The sequence below is a fragment of the Ovis canadensis genome, chromosome 5 (assembly GCF_042477335.2).
Source record: "Ovis canadensis isolate MfBH-ARS-UI-01 breed Bighorn chromosome 5, ARS-UI_OviCan_v2, whole genome shotgun sequence".
NCBI lineage: Eukaryota > Metazoa > Chordata > Mammalia > Artiodactyla > Bovidae > Ovis > Ovis canadensis.
Window position 1 is genome coordinate 105,535,083 of NC_091249.1, and position 23,131 is coordinate 105,558,213.

The following is a 23,131-nucleotide window of genomic DNA, read 5'->3' on the forward strand; positions in this document are numbered from 1 at the left end:
GCTGGAGCAGGTTGCCATTTCCTTCTCCAGGGAATCATCCTTACCCAGGGATCAAACCTACTTCTCCTGTGTCTCCTCCATTGGCAGGTGGATTCTTTACCACTGAGCCATCTGGAAAGCCCCTTATATCAGGTTATTACTGGGACATTTCTGAGGGAGTTGGAAGACAAGAACGGTCAGAGAGACAGGGCTCAAGGCACAGAGAGGGAAGCTAGTAGGCAGTTCTTGTAGTCTCAGGCACACCGGTTCTCAGCATCTGCCTTCCAGAAGCCAGGTCTCACCTTGGCACAGCCAGCATCCAGTTCCCTCCCACTTTGGTCCACCTGTGTATCTGACTAAGGGTCCTCCCTGTCTCTGGCACCTGAAGTCAGAAAGCTGCTCATCCATCATAGCCCTTTCCATTTCCAAAGCTGCATACCGTGCCCCTGCTTGGTTGACCATTCCTCTTTCACTCTGCAGGCACCGGGTTGCTGGCGATTGCCTGGTTTGGGACCACTTCCTCATTTGGACATCTGGAATTAGAGGCTCCCTTTCCCTTAAATGACTACCTGGCTCCCAGCTCACTGCTTGCTCTGATCCTCATTTTTTGTTGTTGTTGTTGTTGTTTTCATGGATAATTCTAACACCTGGCTTTCACAACTAGGACATCCCCATGCCAGCCTGCTGATCTCTCAAAATCAGGTTTTACCCAGAGTCTAACCACACCTACCATCTATGAGGACTCTTATCCAGATCTGGATTTCATAGTCCTGTTCATTCAATGTCTGCAATCAATAGCTATCAACATCCTCAGGTTGACAGCAGTCTCTTTTCCACTTCTACCATAGCCTGGTTAGAAACTGAGGATCAAAGACATTTCCCAGCCCTTCTATCTTATACAGTAGTTTGTTCTTATTGAGAAGTAGTATCTGTCGCTTTTCACCAGGAGAAGTTAGAACACCACTGCCCACTGCATCTTGGTATCTAAGTCACCAAGGAACATGCAACGCAGCTGGGCATTGGACGCAGCGACACTTGACTCACGTAAAGAAGAGACAGAGCAATGTCAGCTTCGGGAGTTGGCGTCGGTCCCGCATGGCCAGAGGTCATGACAGAGCAGCAGCAGCAGGCACAGCGCCACTGGCCTGCATGAATCCCTCTTGTGCTGCAGAATGAAGGGCTCCATCCTCTACAGGGATAGACATAGTGGTGAGGTTAGCCGGGTACCATATGGCACACATGCTTGAGCAGAACAAGGGAGCACACACTGAGTGTGAAACAGGAAGAGATGTGCCCTACGAAGTGGCCAGTCCAGCACAGGCTGCAAGGATTTCATCTCTCTTGTGAAGGAAGTTTCCAGGCCCAAGGTCACTCTTATGAGGATGAATGAGGTCCACAGGAGAATGCCTTTCCCAACAGTTCTACTTTCAGAGTTACTCTACTTAGAAATATACAATTTGTATTGTCTCTAAATGTGTTATCATCTTCTTCCAACAGCAATATAAATGTAGCTCAGTGAGTCGAATCTTTTTTTAAGATACAGATTTAAAGAATATTTTTTCTGAATTTGTTTTGAGCTCCAACTCTATCCTATAAATTCATTTAAACTTGCCTGAGGCCAAACCTTCTCCTTTTCCTGAAAATAAACCATCAGCTTGTCATGAAATGGTAACCCAAGTAGACTGTCACTTATAAGATTATAAACACTAAATTATAGAAATCTTATTGGACAATTAGAGCAACTAGAATCAGAATGACTACATTAGAATCAAATCAATCAAGTTAAAACTACTGATGAAAAATTAGCTGTGAAAAAATGTTCAAATCAGTACCTGCATTTAGAATTTGATGAAAATATCTACACATTTTCTAGAAAGAACTTTTAAAAAGTCAGTCCCTGAGCCCCCTTCATAACTGTTCAATACCATTGCTATATAGCAATGAAGAGCTCCTCTGTTGGGCATTTCTAATTATAAGCAGGTAGGCAGACAATGCATATAAACTGCCCTCCCCTCACTGAGACATGCTCTCATCCAGATAGTGAGGGAGACTGGATCACAGATCTGAATCCAAGTGGAGGAAGGGCGATGAGTCTCGAATTCCTTTACAGTGCAAATGTTCAGATTCAGGTGGCTTTGGGATGTTTACCAAAGATCTTAAGAAACCTGGAAAAGATCATTAAACCACTGGAATGCAGTCTGTTTTAAATTCAATTTTGAAACCATTTCTCGGAACAGCACTAGATAGGAGGAGCGCCTTCGAACCTGCAGTATATAAGCACATATAATTAGGTGAGTACCAGATTTGTTCAGGCCATAGCAGAATAAGTGAATAATGTGATTTCACTGAGTTAATGCATGACTTATTAAAGCCTTGGTCCCCCAAACATCACCAGCAGGGTAACCATCTCCAGGATGGTTACAAGTTAGCAAGGAACTAAAAACACAAGTTTCTGAAACCAGTGAAGAATCAGAGATCTTGCAGTCTAGTAGGAGATTAATTTGTCCTCAGGCACTTTTGAACTGGGGCTTCCCTGGTGGCTCAGAGAGTAAAGATTCTGCCTGCAATGCAGGAGACCTGCGTTCGATCCCTGGGTCAGGAAGACCCCCCTGGAGAAGGCAATGGATACCCACTCCAGTATTCTTGCCTGGAGAATCCCATGGACAGAGAAGCCTGGTGAGCTACAATCTATGGGGTTGCAAATAGTCAGACATGACTTAGTGACATACACTTGAATCATACTATCGAACCAAGCTGAAGAAGGACCTCAGTTGAGGTCCTGTTTATCGCTCCAGCAGTGTTCTTTAAATGCAAAGCCCATGACCCAAGAGACAGTTGGAGGAGAGCTGTAGAAAGTCATGTGGTCTTCCTGGCCAGGAAAGTGGCCCTTGTCCCCTGACCTAACACCAGCCTCACATATTCACTCACAGAGGAGGGGCTGATTTACCAAAGAGGCTTTTCTTTGTGGCACACACACACATGCACAAAAAAGAGATCCGCTTTTCTTTCACCCTGTTCAAATGTGTGGGATTGCGTAGCACAGTACTAGACCAGCTCAATACCTGATTGAAATAACTCAAGAGGAGGATACGGAGGGAAGACTGAATTCAGAATGCTCTGTGAAAATACATCTGTTTCATATGAGACACACAATCTGTCTCATTCCAACCTGCATTTCTGGGTCACTTGAGACATTTAAACTGCACTTATAATTAACAGCTATTTTTAAACAGCGAAAAAATAGAGCACTGGTAAGGTACAAAAGCATTAAAATTGCCCCAGTTTCGCTTTTCAATAGGACACACCACCGCAATATGCTTCAAGATCAAAGAGAGCTCAGAAAAAGAGAGAGAGAAAGAGAGAGACAGGCCGATCAGTGGGGATAAATTGTTCCCATTATGATGGTGTAAGAATAGGGTTCTTTCAATTGAAACAATTTAATAACCACATTCATTACATTGGTGTCCACTTGGTTTTATCTGAGCAGTTTTTGCATAACTGGGGAGCAAGTTCAATTGAGCTTATTCTCTAGAAATTAAGATGTGCAGGGTTTGACATTCAGAAATTAAGCACTAATAGTCGCCCAAGCAGTTGTCTGGAGATTCCCCCTGGATGTAGTGAGATCTGCCTGCCACTAATTATGGCAAATGCAAATGCATTCTCTAAAAGACCTGCCCCACATTTTCATTAGCTCATTTAAAGGCACTTAAGGTTATATTAGGGTGATGATGGGATATCAGAGTCTCCTCTTTGGAATATGTTTATAGAATCACTTTGCAAAGCATCACTTGCCTAGCATAAGTATAGCATTGCCATCTGTAAACTTGTTTTTCCCTCAACTATCGACAGAGGAAATCTTTCAGAGCACTCTTCTAATATTCTGTGAGATCAAGACAACCAAACAGAATCACTACGAATGCTGGAAGTGCTGATTTGATGAACAAGGGAATCACTGATTTAGGAGGGGGGGAAAAATCACTAATTTTCCAGGGTTAGCTTCAGCTTTGGATATCTATATGCTGGGAAAAGCGGTGGAGTTTTTGCCAACCAGCTTTCCTGAGAAGGGCTACATCTGCCAGTTCTCAACTGCACTATGGAGCATAATGTGTCATTTGAAGTGTAGTTTATCCTAAAGTGCTATTTTAAAAAAAGGTATTAGGAACAGAGCTGTAGAAATGCATACAGAAGAAAATCCAGGGTTTACATGTGATGTATGAGACATACACAATCCATTCCTGTTTGCTACCCTCACTAGGATCTAAATCATGCAGAGGAAAATTTAGAAGACATGTCCCCATGTACACTAAATCCTTCTTTGTTTCCCCAGTGCTGCCAAACAAGCGGAGAGTAAAAAGAATTGTCGAAACATATATTGGGTGGCAACTTTGTAATAGCTGCACTTCTTCTTTCCTTCTTTTTTCCAGAAGACAAAGTGTAAAACTGAGCCATTACCCTTACCTCTACAAAAGCTTTTAAATAATGGCTTTTCCAGGAGCAAGTGTACTTCCCTCACTAGACTATTTCCCCAGATGGGATTTGCAATATAAAGCCACCATAGATTGGTTTATTGAGGAAAGAAGATAGACTTGTACAAATCACTGGGAAGATAAATAAGCTATAAAGATCAATAAATAAAAGCCAGGCTGAAAAAAAAAAATCAAACTCCGGCATTCCAGACCAATTAAGATGTTATTTACTGCCCATGTGATTGTAACTTCGATGCTTGCCTTCCTCGTTTTCACACCATAGGCATTTGTTTTGCTGAGAGAAAGATATATAACTGATGTGTAAATAGAAAATGATATAGATAGATTTTATGTCCCATAAAACTGTTAATCTGTGCTCCACATTAAATATAAAGTACATTTTTTATTTAGACACTGCACTGGTATAATTAAAATAAAGTATGCTAGCTTTATTTTTTCAGTAAGTCATTTCCAACCATAGAGATCAAATAACAGTGCAACAGCAGCATGAAATGTGGTTATAATAGCCTGAGACCACATTTCCTGAAACTAAAACATTGGTGATAATAGTGTGAAGGTACAAATTAAATGCAAATAAAACAGATTCCCTATTGTTGCTAATCCCTGGATTGGGTTTCAGTGGGGAAATTCAGCTGTAATGGTTAACTTCTTTGTACAGTAATCACTGATACGTTAGCAGTTACACTTTGAGACCACTGATAGAAACCAACAGCGAAGGATTTAAGGAGACTACCTGTCCATCTTTCAGGAAGAGAATGGAAGCGGCCTGGGGCAAGTCAAATAAAAATATACTGCCCAGACTGCCTCCGGGACACTTATGGCACTTGGCAAACACTCGTTGACTTGTTTCCTAATTGATGTACATTTTTGTGGCAACCTGCTTTCTTTCGCCAGCAGAAGCTCTTTTTTATTTCAGAGGTGTGTCAGCATGTCTTCGCCATATCCCGTTTTCTAGGCTGACTGTTCTGAAAACATCTCAGAAAATAACACAACGGGACTTAAATCGTTGGCGTGTGTTACAATATCTGGTTTTCCTACACTGAAATAAACCTAAGTGCCATGGAAATCAAATGTGGCTGGTGTAATAAAGATGTTTTTCAAAGTTGAAAATATGACTTAAAGTGAACTTAACAGAATCACCTTTTTCCCCAGCCCAGTTTCATACAGACCTTGCTATGGGGTCACACAGAGTCGGACATGACTGAAGCGACTTAGCAGCTTAGCAGCATGGGTGTCCAGAGCAGTCATTGAACGATTGGTTTCTTGAGATTCTCAAGGGCACTGACATGACTAGCTCTTCTGATGAGATCTGGCCTTATTCTAAACAAGTGACTAACTCATGTTTTGGAGATTTCTGGTAAACAACCTCTTCCTAGTCTTTCATAAGATGGCATTTGTCTCATAATTCTATAATGTGCATCTCTTAACTTTCAGGACAGTTTTGGGCACATAAGCAAAACAAATAACTTTTTTTCTCACTTTGAAACACCATTAGAGGCTCCCATAAAGGTCTCTGCTGTCTCTTCCTTACATTGAAGCCTTACATGTCTGAAAGAGTCAAGAACTACATTTTTACAAGCTAATCAAAACTTCACCCTTTTCCTTTCTTTTCCAAAATTAAGTGTTATGTGTAAGGGGCACACAAATTGATGCACTGGAGTACAAAGAAACCATTAGAGGATCTGCTTTTATATATGTATATATATATATATAAAAGAAATGGAAGATTTACTACTAGTATATACACTATTAATATAGATAACATTATAGTTTAGAAGGAAATGTGTATATATTGAAATGCATAATCAAAAACTTTATTTCTGTGCATGATTTTTATTGCTTAGAGGCTACTAGGCTGGTGATTGCTATTAACCTTTCAAATATTAATATGAGAAAGAATTCCAAAACTTCAAGTGGTAAGCGGACTACTGCCCTGCTCCCTCTTCAAGAATTTCTAGGTCCTTTTCTCCAGAACCTGTGACTATGATACCTGTGTGGCAGAAGAGATGTTGCAGATGCCACCTAGGGTATGGGTCTTGAGGTGGGAAGAGCATCCATCCTGGATTACCCAGGGGGGGTCCAATCTAATCACATGAGTCCTCAAAGGAAGAGAGAGGACATTTTTCTGGCTGCGGTGAGAGAGAGACAGATGTGACAATGGAATGTGATCGGACAGATGCGACATGAGAATTTGACTCAGCATTGCTAGCCTTAAAAAACCGGAGGAAGGGGCCACAAGCCAAGGAAGGCAGGCTGTCTCTGGAAGCTAGGAAAGGCAAAGACAGAGTCCCCCCTAGAGACTCCAGAAGCAATGCAGCTCTGTCAGCAAGTGATTTTAGCCCAGGGAGACCGCTGACCTATTGAACTGCGAGATAATAAATGTGTGCTGTTTTATTTGTGACAATGTGTGATGGCAGCAGTGAGAAGTTTACACACTTCCTCTGCCCTGATTCTGAAGATTAAGACACATCTCAGTACTTCACCAAATAGATTCAAGTTGAAATCACTTAAACATTTTATTTTTAAATACAAATTTACTTTAATTGGAGCTTACTTTATAATATTGTATTGGTTTTGCCATATATCAACATGTATCCGCCAACACTTAAACATTTTTTGATCAACAACTCCTACTTGTTCCCCTAGTGCCCACCACTAGGGGAATGCTGCTGCTGCTGCTGCTGCTGCTGCTGCTGCTGCTGCTGCTGCTGCTGCTAAGTCGCTTCAGTCGTGTCCGACTCTGTGCGACCCCATAGACGGCAGCCCACCAGGGGAATAACTAGCAGCAAAGCTGCTGAAATACTGTTTGCAAAAATGGAAACAGAATGAAAAGAAGCTATTTGGCCAAGAAAAGGTGACAGTTTTCAGATATGATTTTTGCCCATTAATGGAACATCATCTGTGCAGTGCCACCAAATATCAAAAAAAAATTTTTTAAGTTGCATTTTCAGTAAGTTGCATTTTCCCACTGAGAAAAATTTTTAACTCATGCCTCAATATTTGAACTTCAGAAGGTAAAATTTCCAGGAATAAAACTAACATGCTGGAAACATTAATGTGCCAGCATGAAATAATATCATTCTGTAGGAGGTAATAAAGGCATAAATTATGTCAAATTGTATTTGGTTCATGGATGTTAGTGCGCTTCTTATGAGCAGATACAGCTAACAGGCAAAGAACACCTGCCCATCTCCCTCAGAAAATTAAAGTTGTGTGCGCAAACATCAGTCTAAGGAATTATGGGACCGTTTGTGGCAAAATGAAAATGTGCCATGTTACAGTTACACCTCCTGAAGATATGAAATATCTCTTGTTACAGCAGAACATAATTTTTCTCCTGGTCTTGGTCATCCTAGAAGGAACTATTAAGCCATTGACATTACAAGTGGTGGCTCCTACTCCCAGTAGGTAATATAATACACTAAATGAACTTGCTGCTAAGCCATCTAGTGCTCCATTATGGACTCTAGCTATTAATTGGTTTGGGGTCATCGGCCGTCTTAGTGAATGTGAGGACTCTATCCTTTAAGCAAAATGTTCAAGCATCTCCTATTGAAGGGGGCCAGATTAAAATGATATGTATCATTATACACATGCCAGTGTCCATGGGTATGGGTTTTCCTGCATTCATTTAGGATAAGAAAAGTCTATTTTGTAAAGTTTAAAGAATGCAATTACAGATGCTACCGCATACCAAAGTTGTTTAAAAGTCTGAAAAAATGTGGCATGGGGAAAATGCAAAACTCTATTAGCTCTATTGTAGCTAAAAGCACTAATGGGGGGAAAGCCGCTTTTCTCTTTCTTTGCCCCTGTCTGAAGATGCACATAGATGACACTGCAAACGGAACCATCTCTTTTGCTACAACCTGGGTAATAATGTGCTCAGTTAATCTATACAACATAGAGTCATCCTCTCAAAAAGTAATTTACTTCTTTAAAAACTGGAAGGAAAATAAATATGGTGCCGTAAAATTGTTGAGTAGAGGAATCTATCTGGACATTTCACAAAACATTTCATTATGCTGACAATTCCCAGAAGTGCTCTCAAGAGTGCTTTAAGCTGAGGATTACTGCACTGGAGCTGATGGACTTTTTTTGTAGCCCCTTTAAAAGGCAGTGAACCGTTTTTCTATTTTATTTAAATAATGCCCCTTAAAATGGATTTTTAGAGGTATAATAACTCCTTAAGAGTCAGTTATGCTAAACAGTTTCTCTTGATAGAAATGTTGTAAAACTCGTTAACTGCACAATTTCAGATGCCGGCTTGGTGAACACTAACTGACATGTGAATGACCAGAGTTTGTAAAATAAATTGCAATAGTTGTTGTATCACACAGCTAGCATTGCACAAGCTGGAGGCCACAAGGGGCTCCAACCTGACAGAAAATTACTTCAAGATGAATGAAAAGTGCTTGTTTCTCTTTATTAGTTTTTAGAGAACAATGAAAACGTTGGATTGTTTACAGAGGGCTGATTAAATGTGGTCAGTGGGGCCACATCCCTACTGCTAACTGTTGGCCTCCCCCTCCCCCGGCTCCCCACCCACATACTCACACCGCACACCCCTCCACCACCCGCCCCCACCCTGCGCTCCCTGCCACATGCATCTCCTTACGGGCTATTATGGTTGCACATCTGTGTGTGAAGTGTGCTCATTCTGACATTCCACTGCTGCCCAGTGCTGCGGAGGCCTTTGTGAGGCACAAACACTGTTGTCAAGCCCTAACAAGCAGGGCATGCAATTTGCTGGACACTCTGGCAGAGAATGGCCCAGGATGAAGCTTCAGCTTCAGAAAATGCCCAGGTCCACACTGGAATACATATGTATTTCTTTCATTGTGCAGCACTGCAAAAAGGCATGACATTTCGCTTTTTCAGGCTTTGATTAAAAAAATATATATATATACATATATATATACATATATATATACTCCTAGGCTTAGATACCACAAAATAGCCTGTTTGTTGTATTTACTTCGGATAACTACCATCTCATGGCTAAAGGGAAAGGCATGAAGTGCTTTAATTGGTCATTTGTGGTTTAGGTCCCATTTATGTTTTACCAGAAAGCACAGTGAGAGGAAAGGCACTGGCTACTATTTTAGCTGACCGCTTGGTGTACTTAAAGTGGTGGTCAAAACCAGGGCATTTAGGAGGATGTTGTGGGGAAAGACTCTCACTTTGTATTTCCACAAAGTAAACAGCCCTTGATGAAAAGAAATATGAGAACTCATTAATAAGCATATGCCAAGCAGGAAGAAAAGTCCTTTTAAGCAGACCAAGGTAAATGAATCAGATCCAGAAGATGTTCCAGTAAAGTAAAAAATTAAGGAAAAGCAAATCACTGCCGTTTCAGCTCAACCAACAGCCTTCCACCAACAGTCCCCTTCCTCACTCCTGAACTCTCCTTCTCTCTCTCTCTCTCTCACACACACACATACACACACACACATCAGGGAAATCAACAGTAATCGGCAGCAGTTCAAATGCTATTTGTGGCATTCTGACACAATTCAGAGCGCACACCCCTAATGTGCAAGCTGGGTTCTCTTCCCCTCTGTGCAGAACGTGCATTCAGAGCCTATTATGTATATAAACAATGGCATATGTAATTACCTTTCTAGGGTGGCAATTATTTCTCAGCATCAACAACCAGACTTAAAACATGCTCCCCCAAAAGACATATGGGGATCAATTCTGGGTCAATTAAGTCAGGCTTTGATTTATCACATGGTGTCAGGCTACGTTAAAAAAAAAGAAAAAAAAAAAAAAACAAGAAAAGAAAGTTTACCAAGGAAAAAGGATTATGAGGTAAAGGCTAAAGGTTTGACTCAAACTGGTTTGTTTCCAACTTCGCTTTCTGCCAGTTGCTCTGCCCTCCCCCATTCTCCAAACAACTGTGATTCGCTGGGTTTTATCTGTTAGACAGTTTGCTGTTGAGGAATACTGAATGCAGTGAATCTAGGACTATAACCAGATCTGAAGTGATCCCCTCCCCTACGCCCAGGCAGCGGGATTTTCCCCTGGGATGCAGCAGAGAGTAGGGGTTAATAGTTCAGGCTCTGCAATCTAAGAGATCTGGATTTAGATCTCATGACTTAAGATGCATGTCTCTGCAATGGATAATGTTCACTTCAAGTGGTCCTTGTGTGGTTTAAATGAGATAATTGAGTAAGAGGATACGTGAAAGCACCGAGCTCAGCCCCTGGCACACCACAAGGACCCAGTGAACAGAGTGACTGCTCTCCCACTGGTGGACAAGCCAGAGGAGAAGCAAAACAGCCCTGCCCACCCCCATCCCCATGCCCCCAGTGCAGAGGGGGGCAAGGGTCAGGGGACGCAGAGAGGAGGTTGGTACCAATGACAGGGCTGGACTGGTGAACCCTAGCCACCAGTTAAGAGACCAATGGACTGGACGATAAACAAAGTATCCAGCTGATTTGGACTCATTCTAAGTACACTGACTGTAAACTACAAACCAACAGAGGTGCATACTCTGTTAGCAAGACCCCTCTGTCCTTTACACAGCTTTACAACTCATAGGTGAAAAAAAGCTTTTATATGCCTTAATCACCATATATTCGCTGAACATGTATCTATGTACCAGGCACTGTCCTAGGCACAAGGAATACACAGGTGGTCCCTCTAGATCTCTCAGAAGAGTAAATAAACATCTACAGTCTAGTACCATACAAGCTCACAACTCAGACTTCCTGGAAGTTAGTTTACACAAACTGAAAGTGACACATCAAATATCCAGTATCACCATCAGGAGTTTACGGGTATGACAATACATTGTATTAAGGATGAACCATATAATTAAAGTCATCGGTCAGATTAGGTTTATTCCTTACTCAGGAGCCGAATAACAGTGTTTAAAAATTAAATAAAAAAGAATGATTTGAGAATTTTCATCAAATTTTTTAGAGACTGATATAATGCTCCATTAAAAGAACACTTTAAATCCACTTTATAGGGAACAACACTGTTTATTAAATAAGAGAGAAACAGCACTTACACAATTCATTTGACACACAGCACACAATGCTATTGATGGCACGTATTGGCAGCTTAATTAAGAAGTCTGTTGATGATGTTAAAGGAAAAAAAAGCTGGCACATTTTCAATTCAGATGTGGACATTACTCAAGACAAAGACATGTCTATTGTTGGCTCATAAATACTAAAATGTGTCACAGACACTATTTGTGTCTACAGTCATATTAGCATCTTAACACTGGAAAAATCATGACTTATTCCCAGATCAGAAATAACATTTTGGGAAAATTATATAGTCATCCAACTCATGGAATACAGACAACAACGCAATGAATACTGAAATGGCCGAATTCTTACACAGAGCCTTTGCACATTCCTTGCCCTGTCTTGGGTCCATGAGCAGCACCCACAAGTTTAAGCCAAACCTTTCCCTTCTCTGTGCTAATAACTCACTCAGAATGGCAGGCCCTGAGGGCATGGGAGGCAGAGGCCTATAGAGACAACAGGTATAATTCACCTCCCAGCTCCCCAAGAAATGTATGAACACAATATATTTCTCCAATACACAGTCTACATCTAAGAGGGGAAGGATTTATTCAAATTTACTCCAACTATAATGTATTAATACTTCTAAAGCCTACTGAATGTATATTAAATCAATAAATTGGGTCCTAACTATCAGAAGACCAAAAAAATGGAATTAAGATGCCCTGAGTTACCCACATTAAGAGTTTTGTTTTGTATTAAAGAAATTTAGGGCTTCCCTTGTGGCTCAGCTGGTAAAGAATCCGCCTTCAATGTGGGAGACCTGGGTTGGGAAGATACCCTGGAGAAGGGAAAGGCTACCCACTCCAATATTGCTTCCTATTTTAGGGACACACTTAGGAGCAGAAACAACCCCCCCCCCAAAACAACTGTCTCTTGTAAATACATTCAAGGTAGGGACCACACCTTATTTGCCTCCCTCATTTTCCCTCCCCTATTCTGTACAGTGATTCACACATAGTAAGCACTCAATTAAGTTGAAAAGGCAATGAATGTCTCAATTCACTTTAATTTGGAGGGGTTGCATTGATATAAGAAACAGCTGAGACGAAAAGGATAGTTCAGCCTTTCCTGATTCCTGGCTGGAGAAGCGCACGGTCTTGAAAAATTCCTTTGCCAAAGCTTGCATTACTCTGGCATCATTAACTGCTGGCCACTGTGGCATTTTTAATGTGTTGATCTATTTCCATTTTTTGCTGATGATAACAAGAAGACTCTCCAACAGTTGTCTTCCCAACAAGAAAATATGAAAGGTGATTTGAAGCCAGTATCCGGTGAGGCAGGTCTTCGGTCCACCTCCACCCTACAGATGGCACACCTGTGAACAAAATGGAAACAAATTATTAATCTAAGCCTTTCAAAGAACAACTTTTCAGAAGTACAATGGTTGGTCTTCTGCTGATTGCTAAAATTACTTAGCTCAACATTTCAAAAACACAGCCAGGATCTTTCAGGGTGATAATGTTGCTTAAAGTTTTATTTCCTTACCTTAAATAATGACTTTGAAATCCATGCCACCCCCAGGTGCAGATCCAAGCCTAATAAAATCAGAAATACCACATGTTTGTGCATTTTGAAAACAAATGTTCCCTACCCAGGTAAAGATTCTGTGTGTTTTTCTTTGCTTTGATAAATGGCAATAAAACCTCTCCTGAGGTTCAGAGCCCTACCTCTCCGTGAACAATGTGTTCCCACCTGTGTCCCACGAGAAGCACCAAAGTGTCTGGCTGGGACACAACAGTTATACAAAGAGAAGCCCGTTGTGAAGCAGTGTGGGCAGGCAGGAACACACTTTCTTCAGCAAACCTCTGAACTAACCAGGTGCGTAGAAGCAGGACGCACGCACACGTCAAGGTCAGCTCTACGGCAGAGGCCCCGTGAGAACAGCCTGGGAGGATGCAGGCAGGTCCCGCCTTAGGCTTTTCAGTCATATCTATGCACGTATATGAGCAACACAATCTTACACCCGAAAAGAAAGACATCTTTGCAAGAAATGTTTACTCATTTACATGCTCAAGCGTGACTGTCTCTCGGAGACGTCCCACTGCAGTGGGATAGAAAGCCGACCAACACGCAAGTAAGCTTAGCCTTAACACATGCAATTTGTTAACTAATTTATTTATTTGGGTTTCTAAAAATTGGCCAAAAGTAATTGCACATGTGTTTAAAACACACTTCAGCTCATGCACAAAAATGTCATACTACATGAGCATTTAAAATCCACCAAGAGTCACTTCAGGTCCTCCCTTCTCTATTACATCAAACTTGTCACTGAAGCCTGTTACTTCTTAATCTGAAATGTCTTTTGCAGACCCCTTTTCTTCTGAATTGCTACTAAAATTCCCCTGCTTTGATAGGCCTATTCTCCTCTGCCTGGACTATGACAGCCTCCTGGCTGTGCCTCTGTCTCCTCTGCTGATGTCTCAACTCCTTCTAAGTGATGCTACTTCCGCTGGGCCTCCTCTTCAGCCATTCATCCCAAGACCCCTGAGTTGGGGCCCTGGAATCTCCTCCTAGGAGGTTTAGCGTAACATCTGAAATGGGTGACCAATAAAGACCTACTTTACAGCCCAGGGACCGCTGCTCAATATCATGTGGCAGCCTGGATGGGAGGGGAGTTTGGAGGAGAATGGATACATGTGTATGCATGGCTGAGTCCCTTCGGTGTTCACCTGAAACTCTCACAACATTGTTAATCAGATATACCCTAATACAAAATAAAAAGTTTAAAAAAAAAAGAGGTTTAGCATAGCTATGACCTTCAGTCCATCAACAGGAAGGCAAAAGAGAAGCAACTCGGTCCTCCGTGGCCACAAATGTGCTGAATTGCACTGAGTTCACGCTAAACGGCTTAACCATCATTTTTCCTTTGGTCTCCCTACCAACCCCAGACACACCGGCCCAATCTTCTGAACTGCTTCTGCCCTAGCTTTCCCATTTCCAGCAAGGCCTTGTGCCTTTCCCAGAACCCAAAATCTACTTGATGGAGACCCTGATACAACTTTCCTCAGATTCTACTGCAGGACTCCCGGTGCTGGCCGGGGTTCAGCTGTGAATAGACTGCCCACTGCTATGATACCACCATTCCTGACTCTGTTATCTCACCTGCTATCTACCCTCTAGTTGCCCAAATCTCCTGCTGAATTGGCTTTCCACAGATCCAGCATCTTCCCTGAAACCATCCCAAGACCATCACATCCTTCTGGTCTCTGAGGACTGATCTGCTAGCTAACCCTAATGAAGCCAGGCTCGCAGACCCTCACACACCTCGTCTTCACTTCCTCCTGCTTTCCAGCAACCTGTGTTACTGAGGTCCTGCATAGGAACCCCCTTTTCCTAGCCTACACAAATTCTAACACTAAAATGTCTTTACAATATTCATCTTTTATTCATTCATCACTTACCAATTTATCCTCACTTCATTCCATTAAAAATGAGGTTGACAGTTTTAAAAAAGAAAGGGAAAAAAACCTTACATGATTACCCCTGCCTGATTTTTGAAGTATTCCACTTTCCTATTTCATTTCATTTCCTAGTCTCCAACATGAAGTCTGTGGTTCAGACATACAAGTCTACTGACCTCTAAGCTCATTCTGAGTCTTTGTTCGCCCCTTCTTTTCTTCCTTCCTAATTAGCTCCTTTCATCCTCTCACTAGTGACATGATCTAAGAAGCCTTCCCCAAGAAACAAATCCACATTGACTTATCCCTTATCTGGATTCCTCTGGAATGATCAATATCACACAGTTTAAGTGCTTGGTTTTCACTACATGTTTCATATACATTAGCTTCCCAGAATGTTAGTCTTTGAGAACTGGGATAAAGGCCGTGTCTTAAGAGTTGTGATGGAGCCTCCAAAGTACTTGACGGTGACCTTCTCACAGGAGAGCAAAGCTCTACTTCCATCTCCTTTACCCCTAGTCCACTTCCCAGCCCCACAGCCAAGGAGGGAAAGAGACAAGGTAACTGACTCAAGTTACTGGGTTCAACTAAACTTAAAAGCGGGTGGAGCTTTTGCTATATTGAGAAGAACACAAAGTTCTAACCTGCAGGCTTCTGTGGTTTCTTTGCAGTTACCTTTTAGGACTCACTCTGGACTGCTTCTCTCTACTTCCATGTGGCCGGTGAGGCAAAACAGGTCACTTCAGCCAACTACCACCACCACCCACCTAGATAACACCTAGACCAGTTCTAATTATTATTAAGCTGGTTATAGAAAAGGCAGAAGAACCAGAGATCAAATTGCCAACATCCGCTGGATCATGGAAAAAGCAAGAGAGTTCCAGAAAAAACATCTATTTCTGCTTTATTGACTATGCCAAAGCCTTGGACTGTGTGTATCACAATAAACTGTGGAAAATTCTGAAAGAGACGGGAATACCAGACCACCTAACCTGCCTCTTGAGAAACCTATATGCAAGTCAGAAAGCAACAGTTAGAACTGGATATGGAACAACAGACTGGTTCCAAATAGGAAAAAGTGTATGTCAAGGCTATATATTGTCACCCTGCTTATTTAACTTATACGCAGAGTATATCATGAGAAGTACAAGCTGGAATCGAGATTGCTGGGAGAAATATCAATCACATCAGATATGCAGATGACACCACCCTTATGGCAGAAACTGAAGAGGAACTAAAAAGCCTCTTGATGAAAGTGAAAGAGGAGAGTGAAAAAGGTGGCTTAAAGCTCAACATTCAGAAAACGAAGATCATGGCATCTGGTCCCATCACTTCATGGGAAATAGATGGGGAAACAGTAGAAACAGTGTCAGACTTTATTTTGGGGGGCTCCAAAATCACTGCAGATGGTGACTGCAGCTGTGAAATTAAAAGACGCTTACTCCTTGGAAGAAAAGTTATGACCAACCTAGATAGCATATTGGTCTGTCTATTCAAGGCTATGGTTTCTCCAATGGTCATGTATGGATGTGAGAGTTGGACTGTGAAGAAGGCTGAGGGCCGAAGAATTGATGCTTTTGAACTGTGGTGTTGGAGAAGACTCTTGAGAGTCCCTTGGACTGCAAGGAGATCCAACCAGTCCATTCTGAAGGAGATCAGCCCTGGGATTTCTTTGGAAGGAATGATGCTAAAGGTGAAACTCCAGTACTTTGGCCACCTCATGAGGAAGAGTTGACTCATTGGAAAAACTCTGATGCTGGGAGGGATTGGGGGCAGGAGGAGAAGGGGACGACAGAGGATGAGATGGCTGGATGGCATCACTGACTCGATGGATGTGAGTCTGAGTGAACTCCGGGAGTTGGTGATGGACAGGGAGGCCTGGTGTGCTGAGATTCATGGGGTCGCAAAGAGTCGGACACAACTGAGCAACTGAACTGAACTGAACTTAAACTGTCCCTTTCTTTTTTTCCTTCTGCCTCATCTAGCCACTAGGAGAAAGGGACCAATGAGGACTATCCTGTGTGCAAGACACAATATTTCCAGGCAGCTCCACATGGATAGCTGAGTGCGTCAGAAACTGCAGTAGTTTTGGGAGAGAGGTGACGGCAGATGGTAGGGCAGCACCCAGCTAACAAGTAAGATCTGTGTATGTACTGAAGGTCTAACCTATTGTTATCTCCTCCCACTACCTGTAGCCCCAGGAGATACCCGGATAAAAGTCTGTGGGTCCATTTCACATAACTGCTAAACACAGTATATACTGAATAAATATTCATTAATTGATTTTTCTATAGTAAATATCTAAACTTTATCAGAAGAGACCAGGAATTTTGAAACCTTGAAGTTCTGGGTCACAGTTGTTTATGATTTATGTATGAAATACCTGCCTCACTCAAAAGCTTAAGGTAATTTTATTTCTATAAAGCCATTTCTCTACAAGTACACATCTTACAACATAGATCTCTGTGTGTGGGATCTTTGTGAGAGTAAGAATGCAGGCAAGACAAATTCTGAGGGTTTTGCAAGGCTTTCTGCCAAAAATGAAAGCAAGTGGCCTTGTTCTATTGTGAAATTTTGAATTAATACTTACAGATGATGACTAGAATCATGTAGAATCATGTAATATTCATGATATCTCACGTATTTTGAACATTTAAATATATCATGCACATTATATACATATATACTCATATATACATATATATATATATGCACATACCACCTTGATATACTACTTGGAAAGAAATGGAAAATGGATGCAAAGTCATGAGATCATTGGTCACTTGTCCAAGTCTGAAACAATGCTCTCAATTATCATATGATACAGAGATTGTCAATTTGTCCTGTAATATCCATTCTCCCCTTTTTCCCTTTATTAATAGAACCTCTGAGTTTTCAGATGTACGTGACCATAAAGATTATATTTTCAAGCCTTCTTGGCAGTTAGGTATGGCTAGTAGGATATGAGTAGAAGTTAGGGGTGCAACATCTAAGGAACGCTTTTAAAGCAAACTTCAGACATATGAATGAGGCTCACGCCGAGGGAAAGCATAATAGTAAGAGAGAAGTTTTACTTCTGCCTTGTTCAACAGCCTATGCATAAGCAGTCCACAGCTGATATGGCTGAAATGGCTCCCCTACTGTGTCAAGGAGCTCCTTCCAGCTTGTTTAAGTCACTGCATAGTGGAGCACAGGTTAGACCGCTGCAACAAAGACAGCACCGTAATTCAAGCTCTGCCACTTACTAGCTATCCACCTTTGGACAAATTATATACACTCTGTTAACTTGTTTGAGCTTCCCTGGTAGCTCAGCTGGTAAAGAATCTGCCTGCAATGCAGGAGACCCTGGTTGGATCCGTGGGTTGGGAAGATCCCCTGGAGGAGGGCATGGCAACCCACTCCAGTATTCTTGCCTAGAGAATCCCCATGGACAGAGGAACCTGGTGGGCTACAGTCCATTGGGTCGCAAAGAGTCAGGACATGACTGAGCACAGCATGGCATGAACTTGTTTATTTATCTATACATACTTCATAGGTTTCTGTTAACAACATAAGGCTGTGTCTTTTTTTTTTTTTTTTTTGCTTCCTGCTATATCCCCAGCTTCTAGCAGTGTCTGTATACAGCAATCATTCAATAAAAATTAGTTATTACTACTGTTCCTCTTGCTATCTAGACAAATAATGCCATAGCTTAACAACCAACCATTAGGTACTTCTAGTAAATATCTGAAATAATGCAATTAATCAACAGGGAGTACATTAGAGCAATCGCATTTTCTGGCCCAAACTTAGAAAACGTGGTCTGACAAAAGATTTTCTTTCTGACTTGTGAATTTATTATTGTGAAAATTTTTATATGTTAAACCATTGGTTGTCAATTTAATGAACTGACTTTCCTTATCTAAAAGTATCTGCTTAAACTGAGCAGCCCTGGAAAGTGAAAGGCATGTAGCCCCAAGAGTATTATTGGTTCTATCCCCTCCAGCTTTTATTACAAGGTTCCATTGTGCATACATGTGATGCACAAAAATACCTGATTTTTAAAACTCATTCAAGGTTGTGACTTTGTATTGTAACCATTCAGAATCTCCAAAAAAATAATCCTTTTATTTTCCCCAAGGAAGATGAACACTGCTTGCCTCTACAAAAATAGCATGGATAGAGTTTTCAGTAAAATACATTTCTCCTATTGAAGAGCACTTAATACACACACACACACACACACACACACACACACACACACACGCACCCTTAGCTGCTTGCATTTCACCACAAGTGGTACTGTTTGCCAGTCATTGAAGTAATTCAGTCTGATCTGTTGAGATGATGGATTCTGACAAACTGTGTAAGCCTGTCATTAAGGGGAGGATAGATTAGAGTCTCCTTGCAGGACATTATACTGCTTACATTTCTCATCCACATAGCCTATGAAACATAAAGGAAAAGAAAGAAGATGGAAACAAAGTTGAACAAGGACATACTGCTTCTCTCACCAATGAATGATAGCTGATCACCAGTCCACACTTTCTACTACGTCTATGTAAAGTTTTAGTTTTAATATAAAATACCTTTTACAAAGAATGCAAAGATTATGCACAAAAGTGACTATGACATAATTTAAATCTAACTTGAGACCTTATGCCCCCACTTTTAAAATATTATTTTTTTGCTTTCACCCCCACATAATTAGCAACTCTCCTTCTCCATAACTTTTTTTTACTTACATACTTGAAAATTTCATCTAGAATGGAGATTGTCTCGAATGAAGTTCATTAATTAAGTGAACTGAAAAAGGTAAGTCTGAATTAATGAAAAGTCTACATAAGGACTACTGTCCAAAAAATCGTCATAATAGCAATCTTAGCTGATAATAGCAATATCAGCTGGTATTTGAGAGTTTACTACATGAAAATCACTGGCTGAACACTTTATAAGCATTGTCTCACCAAGTCCTTATGAAAGTCCTGGAGCAGGCATTACCATCCCATTTTTATAAATTAGAAAACAAAACCTGAGAGATATTAAGTAACTTGCCTAAGGCCACATAGCTAATGAGTGATAGAATTACTTTCACACCTCAGTTTGCCTGGCTCCAAAGCTCATGTTCTTTACCACCACACCAATCTGCTGGGGTTTTCCTTTAATCAATTAGAATAATAAAGCAATATCTCAGATTAGGTTAACAAAACTCTGCCTTAGTGCCAAGGAACCCTGCATTACTTACAAAAATGAGAAGTATGTGAAATTAGCTCACTAATTATTTTAGATTGGTAATAATTATCTGCCACTTATGAAGCACATACCGGACACCAGGCACTTTACATTAAATCTAACCCTCACAGCCACCCCACAAATTAGATAACTGTCTCCATTTTATAGATGAGGGAAAAGATACTCAGAGAAGCTAAGTAAGTTCAAGGTCACACAGCTAGTATGTGGCACAATCTCTGTACTAGGCCATCTCCACACTACCTTATTGCCTCTTCTGCAAAGCTTCTTCTCTAGCATGCTAGGAAAGGCTGCTTTTGAAAGTAGGAGTGCCATCCCCCTGGGATTATATGTACACTATTAGCTCAGCAAAGCTTTAGTTCAGAGACAATCCAAAAGTAAACTTTAACTCAAGCCCTTATTATCATAAATTCCAAATTTAGTGAGGTCCATGTTAATGAGTTTTACTGCATATAGGAAAGAGTTTAATAGTCACTTAGCCCTGCTCTATCTCCATGAACAAATCTGGAAAACCACACAAAGGTGAAGGAAGGAAAATGACCTCAAAACTAAAACAGATAAGGTGCCTGTAATTTGTAGTCCAGCAAAAAGTCACAATACATAGCATATGCCAATACCACAATACAGTACATATGCCAATATGTATCAACAAATGGAACCTTACATGTGTAAGAGCTCTATCCATCAATTAAAGAAAATTAATCCTAATCAGATGTCCATATTAAGGAATATAACCATAGCAAATCGGCAATAATAATTAAAAGTCCATTTCAAATCTCTTTGGTGAGCAGCGAAATGTCTAACATAGCCACGCTGCCTGATCCTTTTTGCAGTGTTGTACAAATGTGCAATTAGGTGAAAATTCCTGGCTGTTTAACATGGTCGTCTTTACCTCTCACGCTGCACTTGTTTCTAATGAAGACATGCTTCCATGTGCACCCTGAGTGGCAACAATGTACAAGCTGTGACAGTCAAGCACATGTCCACTCTGGGAGCCAAGTTCATAACACACAGAGTTTTTCCATAGAGGTCATCACAGTGTTGTAAAGATTTTAAACAAATCCTACCTGCATCAAGGGAGCTACCTAAAATGATCAGGATCCCAAAACTCTGTCATAGTACATCATGTTTTTTTCTTTTCTTTAAATCAGCTTGTAAAGAAGCTGCCACGTGTCTCTCTGCAAGGGAAACAGCCTTGAGACAAAAATGAAGGGCAGCCCAACTATTCATTCAGGCGTGATGCACTGTTGAACCAGATTTAAGTTCATGTTGTAGTCTGGCTAGACTCTCAATAGGTCGCCTGCTTCCTAGGGATAGAGGCAAGGCTTAGAGACAGTGGGTCGGCTGAGAGCCATCTTAAGGGATAGACCAGCAGTCTCAGAAACTGAGTGAAGTAACCTCCTATTACAAGACACTAACTACCCTACTATATGAATGTTAATTGATCCAACTATCTGCAACTGACATAACTCTGATAATCCTGTATCTTGCGATGCTTGACTGGCATGCAGACCAGGCTCACCAAAGTATTTAAACCTGAGGAGTCAGTCTTTCACTTCTAACTCACTCAGCCAGAGCATCATAACTATTACTTTTTCTTTCACAGTCTATTTCAAGTGATTACAAGGCATTTGTGATAAAGAGCATTGCTTCTCATTCTCTGAACTTTTCAAAGTCACAGTGAAAAAGAAAACATCCTTCCTGGCAGCATGTGATGAACTCTGAGTTCTCCCAGAATTCTTCCCAACTTATGAGTCTGTTTAGTGGTAATCGCTCAGTCGTATCCAACTCTTTGCAACCCCACAGACTGTAGCCTGCAAGGCTCCTCTGTCCATGGAATTCTCCAGGCAAGAATACCGGACTGGGTTGCCAGTCCTTTCTCCAGGGGATCTGCCCTACCAGGGACTGAACCTGGGTCTCCCACATTGCAGCCAGATTCTTTACTGTCTGAGCCACCAGGGAAGCCCTATGAGTCTCTGATTGTTATCAATCAATTAGATGTTATGAGATATATAGCAAGTCCACTTCCAGCAATCTTTCCTACAGAAATACTAACACGTTTCAGTTCAGTTCAGTTCAGTCGTTCAGTCGTGGCTGACTCTTTGTGACCCCATGAACTGCAGCACGCCAGGCCTCCCTGTCCATCACCAACTCCCGGAGTTCACTCAGACTTGCGTCCATTGAGTCAGTGATGCCATCCAGCCATCTCATCCTCTGTCATCCCCTTCTCCTCCTGCCCCCAATCCCTCCCAGCATCAGAGTCTTTTCCAATGAGTCAACTCTTCACATGAGGTGGCCAAAGTACTGGAATTTCACCTTTAGCATCATTGCTTCCAAAGAAATCCCAGGGCTGATCTCCTTCAGAATGGACTGGTTGGATCTCCTTGCAGTCCAAGGGACTCTCAAGAGTCTTCTCCAACACCACAGTTCAAATGCATCAATTCTTTGGCGCTCAGCCTTCTTCACAGTCCAACTCTCACATCCATACATGACTGCTGGAAAAACCATAGCCTTGACTAGATGGACCTTAGTCGGCAAAGTAATGTCTCTGCTTTTGAATATGCTATCTAGGTTGATCATAACTTTTCTTCCAAGGAGTAAGCATCTTTTAATTTCATGGCTGCAGTCACCATCTGCAGTGATTTTGGATACAAATGTAAAACCCTACCACTTTCACTACAGCACTGCTTGTAATTGCAAAAATGTGAAATGAGCTAAACGGCCAACAGTTGAAGAATGATTTCTTAAGGACCATTCAAGCCATAGACTGCTATGCAACCATTAGAAATAATAAGATAGGTCTCTACTGACATGAAAGGGTGTTCAGGGAAAAGAGGAAGGTGCAGAACAAAACATATAGTGTGTTATGACGGGAAAATACAACTGTGTATGTATATAAATAAATATATATGGAGAATATGGAGATGTATGAAACAAAAAGATCTGTTTTAGAGAAATGTAAATATATAGCTATGTATTTTTATGTGATATT

General features: G+C 41.3%; 1 protein-coding gene across 1 annotated transcript in view; it reads right to left on the reverse strand.

Annotated features, from left to right (window-relative positions):
• Nucleotides 1-11,435: 11,435 nt before the first annotated feature.
• Nucleotides 11,436-23,131, reverse strand: part of LOC138441636 (serine/arginine repetitive matrix protein 3-like) — a 161,202-nt gene continuing 149,506 nt past the window's right edge. The window contains exon 7 of the mRNA XM_069592740.1: nucleotides 11,436-12,827. The gene's annotated coding sequence lies outside the window, so the exon portion shown is untranslated. The remainder of the gene's footprint in view (nucleotides 12,828-23,131) is intronic.